General features: G+C 38.2%; 1 long non-coding RNA gene across 1 annotated transcript in view; it reads left to right on the top strand.

Annotated features, from left to right (window-relative positions):
* Window positions 1–1,290: 1,290 nt before the first annotated feature.
* LOC138029999 (uncharacterized) overlaps window positions 1,291–16,367 on the top strand; it is a 22,388-nt gene continuing 7,311 nt past the window's right edge. The window contains exons 1-3 of the long non-coding RNA XR_011128001.1: window positions 1,291–1,497; window positions 3,225–3,303; window positions 5,205–5,333. This is a non-coding gene — a long non-coding RNA (uncharacterized lncRNA). The remainder of the gene's footprint in view (window positions 1,498–3,224; window positions 3,304–5,204; window positions 5,334–16,367) is intronic.

Genomic DNA, 16,367 nt, shown 5'->3' with positions numbered 1-16,367 from the left:
AACAACCTACAATATTCAGGTTGCGAAAACGCGAGTACGCTCTGTTTGACAGAGTGTGACCCCCCCCCTCCCTTTGAAAAATCCTGGCTACGCCCATGGCTTCACGCACTAACCAGGAGTTGGTTAAGGAGGCGTTCCTTCCCACTCTGCAGACGTTCTTTAGTGGTCCAGCTTCATCCCCACTGGCTCCGGTCAACATAAACAATGTGGATGAGCTGCTGGTTTAACTCACCAACTCTAAATACTCAGCAAAGAAAACAGGAAATTCTCTAGACACAACTGAGGTGGCACGCCAGCATATATTTTTTTCCCGAGTCTCGCAATTGCTAATGAGATTTTACCAAACCCTGTCAGGGGCGTAGTGTCCTTTACTCAAATATGCACGTGCGTACTTGAGAAATTGGTAGGATTTAAGAGATTTTCTGTTATAAGTAAAAGCCTTCCGAGGCCCCCACACAGTACCAGTCTCATCACCACTCCCCGTTTATTTTTTGAAGGAAGGGTTATGATGATGATGATGTAACAGAGTTTGCGACGTCTTTCCCTTTGCTTGAAAACCCCCTGTTTGTGTTGCAGCTTGCTGAAAACTCTGGAGATGGGTAAAATAAACAACTAACTCGTGCTAAATTTGCATTCGCATTTATTTATGGGAATGTCCGTCCTTAGAAATGGCATTTGCGAGAGCCTAAATTTCAAAATGCCCCCAGACCCCCAACAAGTTTGGAGTGCCTTTGGCGCTCGAAACATTCTTTGTGTGCGTACGTCTTCAAAATCTCACGCTACGCCCCTGCCTGGGGCTCCTGGAATCGTAAGGTGCTGTGTAAGATACTCACAATAATGGACCTTACTGGCTACGCACAGTCAACTCTCGAGGACATGAAAATCCGCTCTACGAAGGGATGTTGAAGGAAATGGATCATGGATCCCATCGAAATCCGTTGATGCCACACTCTGGATCCCAAATTTCAAAGCTTCACATTCACAACAGGCTAGAGTTAAACGCGATCGTCAATTTATATATATTGGGCACGGATCTACCCTTCAGGTACCACGATATTGTTTATTAGTGTTTTCCATGTATTTTGATATAGACCCAGAAAGCCCCTTCGTCAACATGGACAGAGGTGCTTACTGGATTGTTACATTATATGAATTGAATAGATCAGCTCAAAGCAAAGATTTCACATTTTGGTGGTGATAGTCTTACCACCCTTCCCTCCCCACCCTGAATTACACTGAAAATAATTATTATAATTATTATTATGCAAATTTCGTGCACATGGTGTTGAGCGTACGAAGAACCAAACTTTCCGTTTCTTGTTCTCTTTTTCGTTGGTTTAATGGCGAATAATCATCATCTTAGTACGTCAATGAAACGACAAAGGTTTGAAGTACCAAAAGATCACAGTCTTATGCTAAGAAAGTGTGAATTCCTCAACGAATTTGAAGACATTCATTCCACCATTTTGTACGGCGTTATCTAGCTGCATCATCCAGGTAGGCTTAAATGGTTCTGGAATTTTATTTTGTTGTCTATCTTTCCTGAGGACTTAACAAGAAAATAATTATTATTTTCTTCGAATAAGGGGAGCAATAAGCTACATGTCATTTGAAATAACTTGCTTGCATTGCATGGTCGAACTTTGTACTTCTCACCAACGTATTGTGCTGGTGCACTGCTTTTAAATTTTCAAACTGGTTTAGTTTTACGATGATTCTTATGTAGTTGACAGCAACATAATTTCACTATATATTTTTTTGTCAATAAGGGTTAAAAAAATGGTTTGAAATGAAGGAGAAGCTTGAAGTTGTGTAAGGGAAACAATTTGAGGGGGATTATGATTGAATTGTACCTGGACTCAAGTATTTTCTGTGGTTTTGCTTGAGTGCTTTAGTGCTTGAGTGAGGCTCCAGCAGTAGCCTGACCGCTGGCTGTTATACACAATTGTGGTCTCATTCACACAGAAGCCCTTCAAGCTAATCCTGCCAATCCGACCACATGCTGGAAAGGTCAGACCACAACACTGGGAATACTGTCCCCTACTCTTTTCGAATAGTGTGTGGGAACTTTAACATCCCACAGAGTTAATGAACAAGGGCTGTGAGACGGGACCTCCGGCTTATCGTCCTTATCCGAGAAGACTTGAAAGTCTAACCATTTGCAGATGTATTTACAAAGGTAGCACTTTCTCCGCAGTTATTTAAAGACCCTGAGTGTTGGTCCAGCCAGAGTTGAACTCACCACGACCTCCCACGTGACATCCCGGTGCTCAACCAACTGTCACCGGTGCGCAGTCTAAGACATAAGTCTTACCTAGTTCCCGTATAATAATCAAAGATATAAAACCATTTTTGCCTCAACATTTGTGATGCAACCAAAACAAGCTGTCATTTGACCCATGTCCGAGTGCAGGAGAGGCTTGAGCCTGTTCCTGATTTTACATTCATGTACAGTACCTTGCAAATTGTTGCAATAATTAATTATTTTCAAGTACCTGTTGAATTAAGCCCCATTTACACGAGCAATTTTTCCTTGACAAGTTTACTTGTCAATTTTTATTGCTCGTAAGGATGATCAACAAGTTTTCCTTTACAGTTTTCCATTGACAAGGTTTCCTTGTTCATGTAGAGGATCAGCAAGTTTCCCTTGACAAATTTCGGGCACTAAAAATCAATAATATCCTTGTCACATTTTCCTTGTTGTCCGTCTACACAAGCAAATTTCTGACTTGACAATTTTTCGTTGTCAAGGAAAAGCTAGCACGCCAGATTTTCCTTGACAAGGACAATTTGTCCACTATTCCCCATCTACACAAACAATTTTTCCTTGTCGAGGCAAACTTGTCAAGGAAAAATTGCTCGTGTAAATGGGGCTTTACAAAGGAACTTTGCGATGTGGACTTGGAGCAGTCCCATTTAGGTCTGTTACAGTGTACGCTGCGGGCCACCCACAGCTCAGTCATTCAATGGTTTAAATGACTGCTAGTTTGACAAAATGTTTGTGACACTGAAAGTGAAAGTTGGTGCAAAATAGGTATAACATATGTCTGATTCTGGTTAAAGATTCATTTTGCAAATGGAAAATATTTTGAGTTTTGGTGTAATTTAAAAAGTGTTAGTTTCTAGTCCCAGAATCTACATGCACTCTCCAACATTTTCCATGCCATCAGTCCATGACCAATTTTTAAAATGTTATTAATAATTATTATAATTTGTAATTGTAGGATGGGAACATCGTGGAGTAAGAGACTATTACCTCCTTGGAGCAGCGAAGAAAATAAATCTATTGCTGACCCAATGATGGTAAGTTTGGAAAAAAAGTTGTTTTGTTTTGTTTATCAAGTGAGGTATAAGGAGAGAGAGCTTGGCAGAAGAAGTGTTAGTAATACAGAGCTTCTGGGTTAATCTCTGCATTCTGGTAGTGGTTTAACGTCTCGGTTGTGCTTGGAAATGGGCATTACTTAACACATGAATGGAACGGAACAGAATATACCGGAATAAACCGGAATATGCCGGAATAAGGCAGAATAACACTGGAATGAAACAAAATGAACAAGAATGGTACTGGAATATACCGGAACGAGCCGGAATTAGGCCGAATGACACCCAAATAAAGTGGAATATAGCGGAATGAACCTGAAAATTTGGTGTTCTAGTTAGCACCAACCGATTTTCGGTTGTTTCTGTCAGGTTTTGTTGTGACACTTGATTCCCTAAGGGAATTGCATGTGTTTTTGCCTTTTGATCACTTCGATCACGAGAAAAATTTGACAGGTATGTATGTCGCTAAATGAATAATAATTTTTTGTGGGACGGAATGCAATATACCGGAATAAATGGGAATATGCTGGAACAAGGTGTAATGACTCTGGAATAAAAGCGAATGACACCGGAATGAGATAGCATGAACAAGAATGGTACCAGCATGAGGCAGAATGACACCAGAATAAGGCAGAATAAACCACAAGAACACCAGAATAAAGCTGATTAGTATAAATACGCAGGTAATTATACAAAATCGCGTGCTCTCATTGGCTCGCTATCTCGGATTATCAGCCGATAATCACCTCGATGGACAAAGTGGCTGGGAGTAGTCGTTTTGCCACTGTAAGTGAAGATGATTTTGGGTTGAAATGTTTTTTTTTCTCTTTTTTGAAATAATCACCTGTGTATTTATACTAAAACAATTATTCACCTCAGGCTCAGTGATTATCAGTGAATATTCACTGTTAATCACTTGGCCTTCGGCGAATAATTGTTAATTAGCATGGACTGTAATGACAAGGAAACAAAACATAATTTTTTATCATTCTAGACTGTGAATGAATGAGTATGCAGAATAAAAACAGTTTACATTAAAGGGGAAGTAACACGGCTTGGAAGGAATCATGATATGTTCTCACAATTATTCTTCATGTGCCGTATTTACCCGTGTATAAGTTGACCTTTAATGACCTCAAAAGAAGCTCCAAAAGAAGCTCCAAAAATCGCCCTCGACTTATACACGGGTCAAAGATTTAGAGCCAAGTTCCAGCTAAATAATTTATTTCAAAAAAATAGTGTAACTGTGTTGTCTTGGGCATAGTGATTCTCTGTGCTTAAAAGAGTAGCACAGGTTGCTGTCTTTGTGGAGCGGCAAAACTTCACCTCTGCAATTCGTCATGTTGTTCGATACTATTTGACTTCAAATAGAAATATTTTAAGCAAATATAGACATGACATACTAGGATAAAATTATGAAATGATAAGTAGAGAATGCATTCAAATCAGGACCTAAAAGGTTTATCGCCAGATAGCTTTTGACGAAGAAGATTCTGAAAGGCTTTCTGAGATTTTTCGAATTTTTGAAATTTCATGACACACGAAATCATGCCAGGTGTGTGTTTCGTCTAGGGTGAAAATGGGCCTTTAGCCACTAACAATAAATTTCTCAGTGAAAAGGTAAATACAAAGCCTCAGTATATTCTACTTATAGTTAAGGTACATTTTCTTTGCACTGTTCTTATTTTTTTAGGAGAGCTTTTCAGGTGTTCCTTGTTACAATATAATCCTGAACCCTTTACATCCCTCGGGCGTGTTTCCATGCTCTGTATTGCTTTAGAGACATGTCATTCTGAGATTAAAAATTTGGGGCAGAGATGCCATGCTGTTGTATAGTATGAACAAAGGACTGAAGTAGTCTGTTATTCTACTTTCTTTCGAAGGGTGCTGATACTGAAGGGTGGAGATGTAGGCAATAAAGTCAAAGAGAAGAAGATAAAGATGAAGCTTGAGGAAGTGGAAGGGTGACATTCAAAGCAGAGGCAAGAGGACATAATTATGTCAGCTTCAAGGTGAGATGAATTTTGACTTAAAGCAGCAGACTTAACTTTTTGGGGGTTAAGATTCAGTGAAAAGGGTGTTTTGATCAAGTTTTTTATTGATTTTGTTTGGCTTTCCCAAAAGCATTCTTCAGTCTGATGATGGTCTGATGGACTATCTGGAAAAAAATGTATTTGGGCAGGCTTCCCTGAGCTAAGCATCAAACAAAACTTGTCAGAGGCTATGGCCACCCAAAAAATAAACTTTATATATTTTATGAAAATAATGTTACTCCATCATGCATATGTTGCAATTAACTTTTGTTTTTCTAACTAGTTGATTGTATTTTTAACTAGGTAAATTTTTTGAAAGCCTGGGGAAAATATTTCTCTCGTGTGCTATTAAAGACGATCACATTTTAGTGAACTAAGGGTCAAATGCTGAGCTTAATGATTTGGGTTACTGAGCACTCATTTTGAATGGTTAGCTTTCTTGTAAGGCTAGGGACTTAGGAATTAGGGTTAAGCTTTCAATTTAGTGATAAAGGGTTAGACACTGTCTTTTTTGAAACAGTTAGCAAATTTCCAGGAGGTGTATGACAACTGCAGACCACATACAGCAGACTGTCTACAAATATTGCTGATAAGATAAACAGTATTTAAGTCTAAGTACCCATTTGATTTGCGCTGATAAGCAGTATTAATTTTAAGTCTAAGCACCCATTTTAAAATGGTTAGCTCTCAATGACTGTGGTTTGGGGTTAGTCTGCAAGTGTCAAGTGTCTGTCAAGTGTTCCAGCTAGGTAAGGGATTGGCACGCATTGTAGTGATTGTAGTAATCACTTATTTAAAGTGTTTAGTGTAAAACAACCATTGTCGTGGTCACTGGATTAAGACTATTGGATTGTGGTGATGTCAAGGAAAGCATGACACTTACTAGCTAACGTGACCTGGCGAACTATAAGTAGATCAGTTACTCGCCTGATACGAATCGGAAGTACAATTGTATTGTTGCTCAATCAAACGTGCAAATATGCTGTTTACGTGTTGCATACACAGGCAAAGTATTACGTCATGGGAACTACACGTAGTCCTTTCTTCTAGGATTTCATGTAGGATTCTAAATGCCTAGTTCCTCAGGATTTAGGTATGTATCGATATGTAAGTAAGGTGTTATGCTCAAGTACGAATTAGGATTACTAGGACGGAAACATCGTATACTCCCTCACATATTTAATCATGTTTAGCTAACTACTATCATGTATAGACGTACTTTGATTTAGCTATTAAAGCAGAATGTAATCAAGTCTTGAGTGTGTTCAAGTCTAGTCTATTGGACTCTGTGTGAGCCAGTAACCCCCGAAGACCGACCAAGTCGAACTACAGCAAGTAGCGTTGACACCTATCCTAATTTGGCCACGTCATTACCAACACTTTACAACAGGTTCATGGTTATTGGAAGTAAAGCATTCTTGCACTTGTTGGATAAAGGGATTAGATTGTAAAGTGAGTTGATATGGAAAATTGACAACTGTAAAGAAATTTGAAAGCTTTAGCCCTTTCTCGGAGCTAAACCCTTTTCTGTCTTTCACATAGTAGGACTACTTTTTGTAATGAAAAAAACAGTGATATTAATGATGCCTTTGTCAGTATAACTTGTTTAATACAACAACAACCTTTATTCACACTATTCAAGAAGAATAAAAAAGAAGAAGAAAAAGAAACTATAGAAAACAATATAATAGAAGGTATATAATTGTGCTTACAATTTATGAGTTAGTGTGCAACAGCCAAAGTAGCAAAGCTTTCGAGTTGGCTGCTGCTTACTTACAACTAGAGAATGGAACGAAGGAGACAAATAATAATTAAGACTAAACACCTACAAACAAGGCAAAAAGTGTTATGAAAACGGAATGGAGATGTTACATTAAAAATTACTTACAGAAAAGTCAGAAAACAATAATAGATATGATTACAGAGTGAAATTAAGTTGGAAATGCAAAACTATGACTGACATTTGACATTATAAATATTAATTTGTCTCTCAAATTTTCACCTTACAAGAGCAGTATACAACTACCGGAAAGTAACTACATTACAATAACGTTTAAATGGTATTATTTTGTACTGTTACCATTTTATTGACCTCTATCAAAGAGAGGAATGTTGGAGCTGCCATTGGTAGTTGAGCATTTTCTAAGCATGGAATAAGCACATTTTGACAACTGTGTTAACAACTTTCTGGTTGAGTTCTGCACAATTTTCTGCAGCCACTTTTTCATACTTGTGTCCTCTGTGAGAAATTCAACTGTGTACTTGTTACTTGTTTCGGCTCAGATCGATCCTCCTTTCCTGAAAGGCAGAGTTGCTTCTTTGTTTTTTCTTTCAAAAAATGTTTGACCTTGCTGTAAAAATCATATTAAAAATACCAATTTATAGCATGGGAGAGCTTCGACCACAAGTTTCAGTTCTTGTTTGGGTTCAATGTGTTAGCCATTTGATCGAAACTGCAATATCGTGCTTCTCTTTTCCCAGGGAAAATCGAAGACAGATTGGTGTCATAATCTGACAAGAAGTAATTAATTAACTTGTGAAAAAAATCTGACAGCGGTCCATTGTCAACGGACCATTCTGAATGTCCCGTTGCTGGGAGATTCTGAACGCGTCGGTTACAGAAGATCATGCAGTCCCTACATGTATGTCTTCCCTTGGCTTACTTGTGTGACCAAAGCAGGCAGTTCGGCTAATTCACTCAGAAGGGGCAAGCAGTCTATTTGTATTTATAAACATTACACATGAATTTTTCAATTACATTTTATGCTATGCCTTATATATAAGGAAATGCTGTGAGGTTTTCTTGCTAGCCGCTAGTTCATTCTTATTTTGGAAGTGCTAGACATCACGAACATGTAACAGAACATAATCAAACAAAAGAAATAAATACTCACATAGACAACAGGGTTGTATATACGAGCCGGCAGCCGGCGAACTTCGCCGGCTTCTCTGTCAGGTTTCGCCGGCTACTTTCATTGCTTGAAGAGTCAAGACATGTAGAGGAGATGATGTTTATGAGGTCTAAACTACTTGGGCTCAATACAAATAAAAATTTGCAGTGGCTATCTTTTCTGAAAACACATAAAAGACTTCTGACTCAAGGGCAGCAACACGCTCAGCCTGCGTTCACGCATCTCTTACCACAACTCAACTGAGGAACAAAACTAGCCCCTGATCATTCACTAACCGCTCCTTCGTTTTCACTTCGAACCTTTCAGTTGATCATTTATAGCGAACGTGGGAAGCTGAGGACTCGTAGACTTTATTTAAACACTTGAACGTAACGCTCCTTGGAGATCCTACTTGCCAGCGTAAGTGCTCGTCCTCTCGAGGGCATCTCTACGCTTCAACATGACAACGGATCTTTATCCAACGTCACTCTTGATCAACTCTCACTGCTTTACGGAACTCCTAAACTCTTCGGATAAAAACTACATCACTCCTAAACCGCTCGAGTGATTTTCAATTTTCGAAATTACTACAACCAAGTTCCGCAAGCATATTTTCCCGCTAATTACACAATGGAACGAATGTGTGTCATCTTCACACCTAAACAGGATCGAAACATCCTTTACGCCATTGGCCAATTAGTATCCTCCAACTAGATGCTTCTGTGAAGCATACACTGGCTTGCCTGTGGTACGTGCTACAGAAAATCAGAAGGCACTGAATTGTGTGGTATTGAAATACAGCATTCCAGTCTCTGAAGAATAACAAATAAAAGAGAAGCGAGAAACATTGGCTTCTGGGCTGACATGTTGATAATTTTCAAGTTCCCTCACAACTTCTTTTCACCACAAGTGTGCCCTATGAGCATCCGAAAACTTTGTAATACTAAACTTCACTGAAGTCAAGCCCTGTTTCGCGGGGTTAGTGTTGGGATGGGAGACCAAAACAATAACCCCCTCATAAAAAACAGAAACATCTGACCGAAAATACTATTAACGCTAACAAATGCGAACTCAGCAAGGTACAGATTCTGTTAGCGTGCTTTATGCAGAACAAATATTGATGAAAAAGCAAATAAATATTGATACACAGTTTTCAGAAAGAGCAAAAGGAAGTTTCCCGGACGGTCGATCGAGAATAAAATATTTACGACATGAAAACAACATTAATTTTGAACCTTGAATATAGATCGTTTTCACTGTCACGCAATAAAAAAAATAAATCAAAAACTATCCAGTGCAAAACGCTAAGAAATTGTTATCTTATAGAAGATAAAGAAATAAGACACTTGTCCAAGTTTTAGGCCTCTGCGTTTCCCCAAACTTCAGATATTCGTCGAAATGTTTCGCAGGCCAGAAAATAGTGTAAACATCTGGAACTGACTTTGGCTATCTAGGCGACTGATTATCACTACTGAAAAAACAAGCATTTACATAAGCACTTTTCCTAATGCTCTAACTTCTAAAAGGGCTCAAAATCATGAGATAAGTATATATTTTTCAACAAACTTGATCGTAGCTTTGTGTCACGCACCTACATAATCCGGAAATTCAAAATGCTCTGGTTTCCAAACGAAGCACGCTATTGAGCTGTGAAATTGTCAACAGATATAGATATGCCTCCTCTTATGCCTGATGAGGATAAAAACTTTGGTGGATCTTTAGTTTTAGATTTTGGAAGGTGATGACGTCACGTGAAAACGATCTATAGAATATAAAAAGTTACGATCAGCGACAAACATTTTGGGAGATTTTTGCTACGTTCAAGTAAATTGCAAAATCGAAAGTGACATGGCCGGAATTCAGCGGGCGCCGTGATTAAGTTACCGCGGCATGTTTACTCGCCAAACAGTGAAGCATCTGTGTCAAATGATGGCAAGATACCGGGTTTTTCTGTCAAGTGTTATAAAGTTTGACAATGAAATGAGCCAAGTCAAAACAAAGATCACAATCGCCCAACTCTTGTTTATGCAAAGTCAAAATTTACTCTCCAAGACGCGTACGACGTTATTTATCACCAGGTAATTCCATCATTTTGGAAATAGCAGCTACTTTATTATTCATCTGCGTCACAAGTTTTCACTGATTTTGGGCCTCATTTTGTTGAAACTCAAGCACGCTTCCAACAGGCCTGTGAACCCTTCCTGCTTACAGAGCAATACTAAAAAACTTCTCCCATATCACATTTGAACCTTAAGCTCGAAAATTCAATACACAACATGATATTATAATTCACAAAGGCAGAAAATACCACAGAATCCTTTTCCAGCGAAAATTTTATTGAAACAAACAACATATTTGCTCTTAGAGGCGAAAACCTCTTCCTATTTGATTGCGTGCGTGAAGACAAGAAACTCAATTGTGTCAAATTACCATGTACTTCAGGTAAATACTGCTCACTTTGATTTCGTCTCGACGGGCGATAGATTGTTGTCGAAGTCCAGTACTCGTCGCTTTTGAGATTCATGCCTAGGTTATCCAACTGACTTTCCATTATTGAGCTCCATAAGGGTATATTTTGTTTAAGGATCCACTAAAACGCCATTCGCGTTGCATGACTTTCGACGCCATTGCAGACTAAGTTGATGATTCTACTGTGTCCACCACAGAAATCTACGCAGTTCCACTACCCTCTCGATCCTAAGAAAATACGCGCAGAAGGCTCTATACACAAAGACACCACTTACCAGGGGAGTGACAGGCAAGACTTTTACCGACACGGAAAAAAAAAAAAAAAAGAAAACAAACAAACTAAACGAAGACCTCGACTGGGTTTGCCTTATAAGGCAACCCAGTAATCAGCTTCTTTATTTAACAACCAATCAGAAGCCTTTGTTGGTCTAGTCCTTCAAGTATGTGCCATGTTTACAAGTTGTCAAGTGGCAATATTTGCCAGGCTCGTTAGCTCCAGCAAAACCACCAAAAAGATACAAAAAATATCACTCAACTTTTTGTTTATAGGGTTGTATTATTGAAATGTCGCTTCGTCTTTCTTTGAGTAACATGGTTTACTCTAATGTCTGAGTTTCATGGCCCAAAATGCCTGGAAATGCACTTTCCGGCATTCAGTTTTCAAAAATTTTCCGGGCGAGCATGCCCCCGGACCCCCCTAGAAGCGATGGGCTAAAGCCCATCGTATGGGTCCTCCGGACCCACAACCATCTACTTTGCAAAAACACTCCGGCTACTTAAAACCTTAAAGAAAACCCTGAGACAAAAGAACAACAAAACAGATGGCAGAAGGAGAACTAAGACAACACAGTGTTGTTGAGTAAATGAAGTGAAAAAAAAATTCATATGTTCATTATGTGAATTGTTCAGTTAATTTAACAAGTGTTTTTTTTTTAATGTTTTAGTATAATTATAGCTTGGAAGGTTTTTGATATGGTTAGGAAGCTGTCTTTACAATTTATTCGCCATACTGTAGCTACAGTTGTTTGGTTTCCTATCTTTGTTCTGAAACGTGCTGAATTCGATTTGTGAGTAAAACTAAGAAATGAAGGTGCAGTTTGTAGGTGTTATTAACAGTAAGTAGATGCAATAAATTGAGAAATGGTAAAGCATTGTCTGTATCTGGGCCATAGAGAGTGGCAAAGAATATAACTCGAACAATATGGTTTTGTTTTGTTTGGATTTTCTTAATATGGGTCTCATTGGTACTGCCCTAGGAGATTATTGCATGTGATATATAGGGATATATCAGGTTATAGTAAAGTTGTTTTAGTAGATGGAGTGAAACATAGTGCCTAAGCTTACAGTACAATGCAAAAGTAAGTTGACAGTCTCGACTCAATCCTCGTGAGAATCGAGGATTGAGAATCGAGTCGAGGATTGAGACTTGATTCACTCGAAATCAAACTCCATCCTCAACACTCGATTCTCTCAAAATCACTGATGCAAAACATTGTCAATTATTCATACTCGATTCAACTTTTGCGAAGGTGTTACTCCTCGATTAAATAACAACAGGAACTGTTTAATGAGAGAAGGAGATAATGGCTATCGTTCCTGTGAGTCTTCTCTTCAAAACTACAATCTTATGTCGTGGATTAAAATATAAAAGCAAAACAGTGAGCTTTACTGCGCGATTGATTTTATTTTATTTTTATTTCTATTTTTTCCAATGTAAACGTTGAGAAATATCTGCATACCGCATGCCCAACCAAGTAATGCAACGATTCGTGTATTTTTACATCTCTTCGTAAATGAAATGAGTTGAAGGAAAAATATATGGATGGTCGCATCTCGGTGCTAGACTTTTTCACTGGTATCAGGTTTTATTCTTTGAAAACAACAAGTGTTGCGAGGGAACGGAGAATGGCGTCATTGCAGTGACCACCCTGAATGCCTCTAATTTTCCCAGCAGTATGGCGTGATTGACTATTGAAGTCCTTGGCAAAATCTAAAAATACCCCACTTGTGAATAAATAATTATTATTGTCTGTTGATTGTTTAAAAATTGTCTGCAATTTCTGCAATAGCTGGCTAAATGTTGACCTGCCCTTCCTAAAACCAAACTGGTATTGATATGAGATGTCATATTTTTTCACATAGATTGTTAGCTGTTTGCAAACCAGCTTTTCAAAGATCTGGGCAAACATGGACAGTACTGAAATAGGGTGAAAGTTAGACGGCTTAGTAATAGCCCCTTTCTCCACTGGGATCATTTTAGAGGTTTTTAGGATGTTAGGGACAATACCTTGCTCTGTGGGCAGGTTATAAACTGCAGCCATTGCCTCATAAATGTAATTGCTGTCACAGTTAATCTAGTGTGACAGGCCATATACAGGCATGCGTGCCCCTTGCATTTAGTAATATTTTCGCTCACTTGAATTCATGGCAATTAAAGATGATTTTCGAGGAAACTCATACTTGTTTCTGAAGTCCATTCCTTGTCAATGGCAAGCCAGCTTAATACACTGATTTGTCAGGTCTTAGGTTTATGATTACATCACACACTTCATACAGAATATTATATGTCTAAACATAAAGCCTTTGGGGAAATTTCTAGTTATGAATCTAATAAGACTAGAGTTGTTATGAAGTGTTAAATGAGCAGCGATAATGTATTTTTGTGCAGTTTATGAATGTGCGGGAAAAGCAGATGTTAACAAAATAAAATTGGGGTAATCACTCATTTTTAAGCGGGCCTATGCTCCAATGGGGGCCATAAGGATTCATGACTGAAATAATATTTGCCAAAAAGCTTTAAGGAGGCTAAACTATTTTCAATGTCTTATTAGAAGGATTAACTCTAATACTGTTCTGTGTAACAGCAATGTTATGGTACCAAAATGGTTTAACAAAATATGCTTATTGAGGTGACGTAACAGGTCGCCATGGCAATACATTTTATATTTAAGCTCTTATTCTGGAAAGTGATTTGCAGGCTAAGATAACTCTCTTTGCTGTGGATTTAGAGCCATTTTAAAATTCTCTAGTTGTAAAGTTGGCTATGAATCTGCTGCAGAGAGTTTTGTCTGAGTCTACTAATGTTCTTAGGAACGACCGACTGAGCAGAATGCTCAAAAGGAACCACCCAAGAGTGCTGAATCCTTTGTGAAATTTGTTTTACAATGAGATACAAAAGTGAACAAATTTGTAACGGCTACACATTATGGCATTTATTTGAAACGGTCTACATGGTCTACCACAGCTTTTCACTGAGAAAATAATGTGATATCATATTTCTTGCTGTTGCCATGGTAGACTGTGCTTGGATGGTAGACCGTTAGTAAATGGAATAGATGATATGTACAGGATTTCTAATGGTGTGAACTTTATTATAAAAACATCTAGTAGTGTGTTGGATTAAGTACAAAAGAAAGTACAGGTAGTTGAATTGTGCTCTTTCCTGGAGGGTTGCGATTTTCAACTATAATGCCGTCATCGCCGTGGTCAAGCTTTTGTCAATTTTTTACACGATGCTCGCGCGCAAGAGCCACTACACTCGGTGCTTACATCTACTGCATCGCAGACAAATTATCATGGTTACACGCTCAGGTCAGGAAACACGAATTTAATTAGATGACCATGTAATACAAAGAGACTATGTGAATTCGTAACATATAAGTATTCACAATATTATATATTCTAGTATTGACCCCATTCGTGTAATTCAGCCTTAGCTGCAAAACGGAAGGAAATAAACACAGTATGATGATGATGATGATGATGTCACCTAGGAACACGATAAATCATATTGTGTTACATAATACAAGCCATGTGTAACTTTCGGAGCATCAGATCTGCAGTGCAAAATACTTTGCTCGCTTTAATTGTTTGGTACAGCGTCTGCTGTTAATAGCGATGAGAAGTCCAAACATGTGAATATCGATGCCACCGTATGTCAGTAATATCCTTTCGTGTTGAGTATAATGTGCTTTGCACTTTGCAGGCAAACTTCTGAAATGTTTTAGAGCTTATACGATATCTAACGATTGTTTCTTAACTTCCTGCTTTTCTACATTGAAAATAATCCCTGTAGGATTCAAATCCAGACTGGCAAAAGTATTGGAATTAATCAGACAAGTTGCAAAATTAGTGGAGACACTTCACCTTCTTGGGGTGTTATTAATTTACCTAGTATATACTATACTGGAGCCCCCCCCTTATGAATGTTGCTAGAAATACAAAAAAATGCTGAAAACTTAAACAGTCAATATTGAAAGGGAGAAAGGTAGGGGGGAAGAGGGAAAGTTGGAACTGTAGATATGGCTTGTATTGGTAGCTAGAAAAGCTGTTTTTTTATGGTAGTTTTTCACTAATTTTGCAACCTGTTGTAGCATTTCCATACATAGATCATTTACATACATTAACATAGATAGAGCAAGAACCTTTAAGAGGACATGAAACATAAGGAAGTAGTAATGATAAACTGTTGCTAGAGTGTTATTAATGATAACTGGTAATTTTTAAGATAAACATTGAGACATCTACATAATCATCCTCATCACCAAGCACTGTAAGTAAAAATTGGTGAATTTTGTTTTTGAAAGGTTTTTTCCTAAGTTTGTGCAAGTCAGGCTTTGGGCAATTCCATAGTTTACATGTAGCTCCAAAAATGGAAAGCGAATTTAGTTGAATACTCAGTCTTGATTTGTTAACATATAAGTTAACAACATTGGAAAATCTATTGCTATATGAATGAATGTCAGATGAACAGGTGAAAAGATGACAGATATTCTGAGGCGCAGAATTGGGAGATATGTCATGCATAAGAGAACCTGTTTCAAAATAAAGCATATTGAGGAGTAAAACATTAGCAGAGACATACTAAGGAATAGCAAAGAACATTAGCCAAAGAGCTCATTTTGTAAAATAAAGATCTTCCTCAAATAAACCTGTGCAGCTTGACCCCAGGCAGCAATTCTATAGTTTAAGTATATGGGGAAAGTAGAGAACCATCAGTTCAGATTGAAGTATTGGAAAGGACAGAGTGCCTTGACTGTGCAATAATTCCAACAACTCTGCCAATTTTAGAGGTAATATAATCAAGATGATACTTCCATGTTGAGTTTTTATGGATGAGCACTCCCAGGAACTTTACATGATCTTTGCATTCAAGAGATGTATTACTATTTGAGGCATTAATTATTCTTATTCTTACTCTTCTTCTTCTTCTTCTTCTTCTTCTTCTTCTTATTATTATTATTTATTTTGCTTGGACTACTTACATTACGAACACTACTTACTATTTACAATTTTGAAACTACTTACAATAGAGTACTAACGTTATTGCAATATAATCACTACTTAGTGATGGTATTTACACAGTTTATAATACTAATACTAATTAACAACTGCCTCGCAAAGTGGAGGTTGAGTGCCTGAGACATCCAGGAACTTCCACTATTGGCAGCCAGCTCCCAGATGGATACCGCTCCCATGGCTGGCAAATCCAGGCAACCCAGCCATGAGCCCCGACGTGGAGGGAGAAAGCAGGCACCCGTCACACTGATAAACAGTGGAGAAAAAACAGCCTCCAAGGAATCCCCACGCTCAGAAAACGCTGACTAAAATGCCAACAAAACTGCTACAACGCCCTATCCAACACGAAGAATCC

The sequence above is a fragment of the Montipora capricornis genome, chromosome 13, assembly GCF_036669925.1.
Source record: "Montipora capricornis isolate CH-2021 chromosome 13, ASM3666992v2, whole genome shotgun sequence".
NCBI lineage: Eukaryota > Metazoa > Cnidaria > Anthozoa > Scleractinia > Acroporidae > Montipora > Montipora capricornis.
This window is presented reverse-complemented; position numbering and strand designations above follow the sequence as displayed.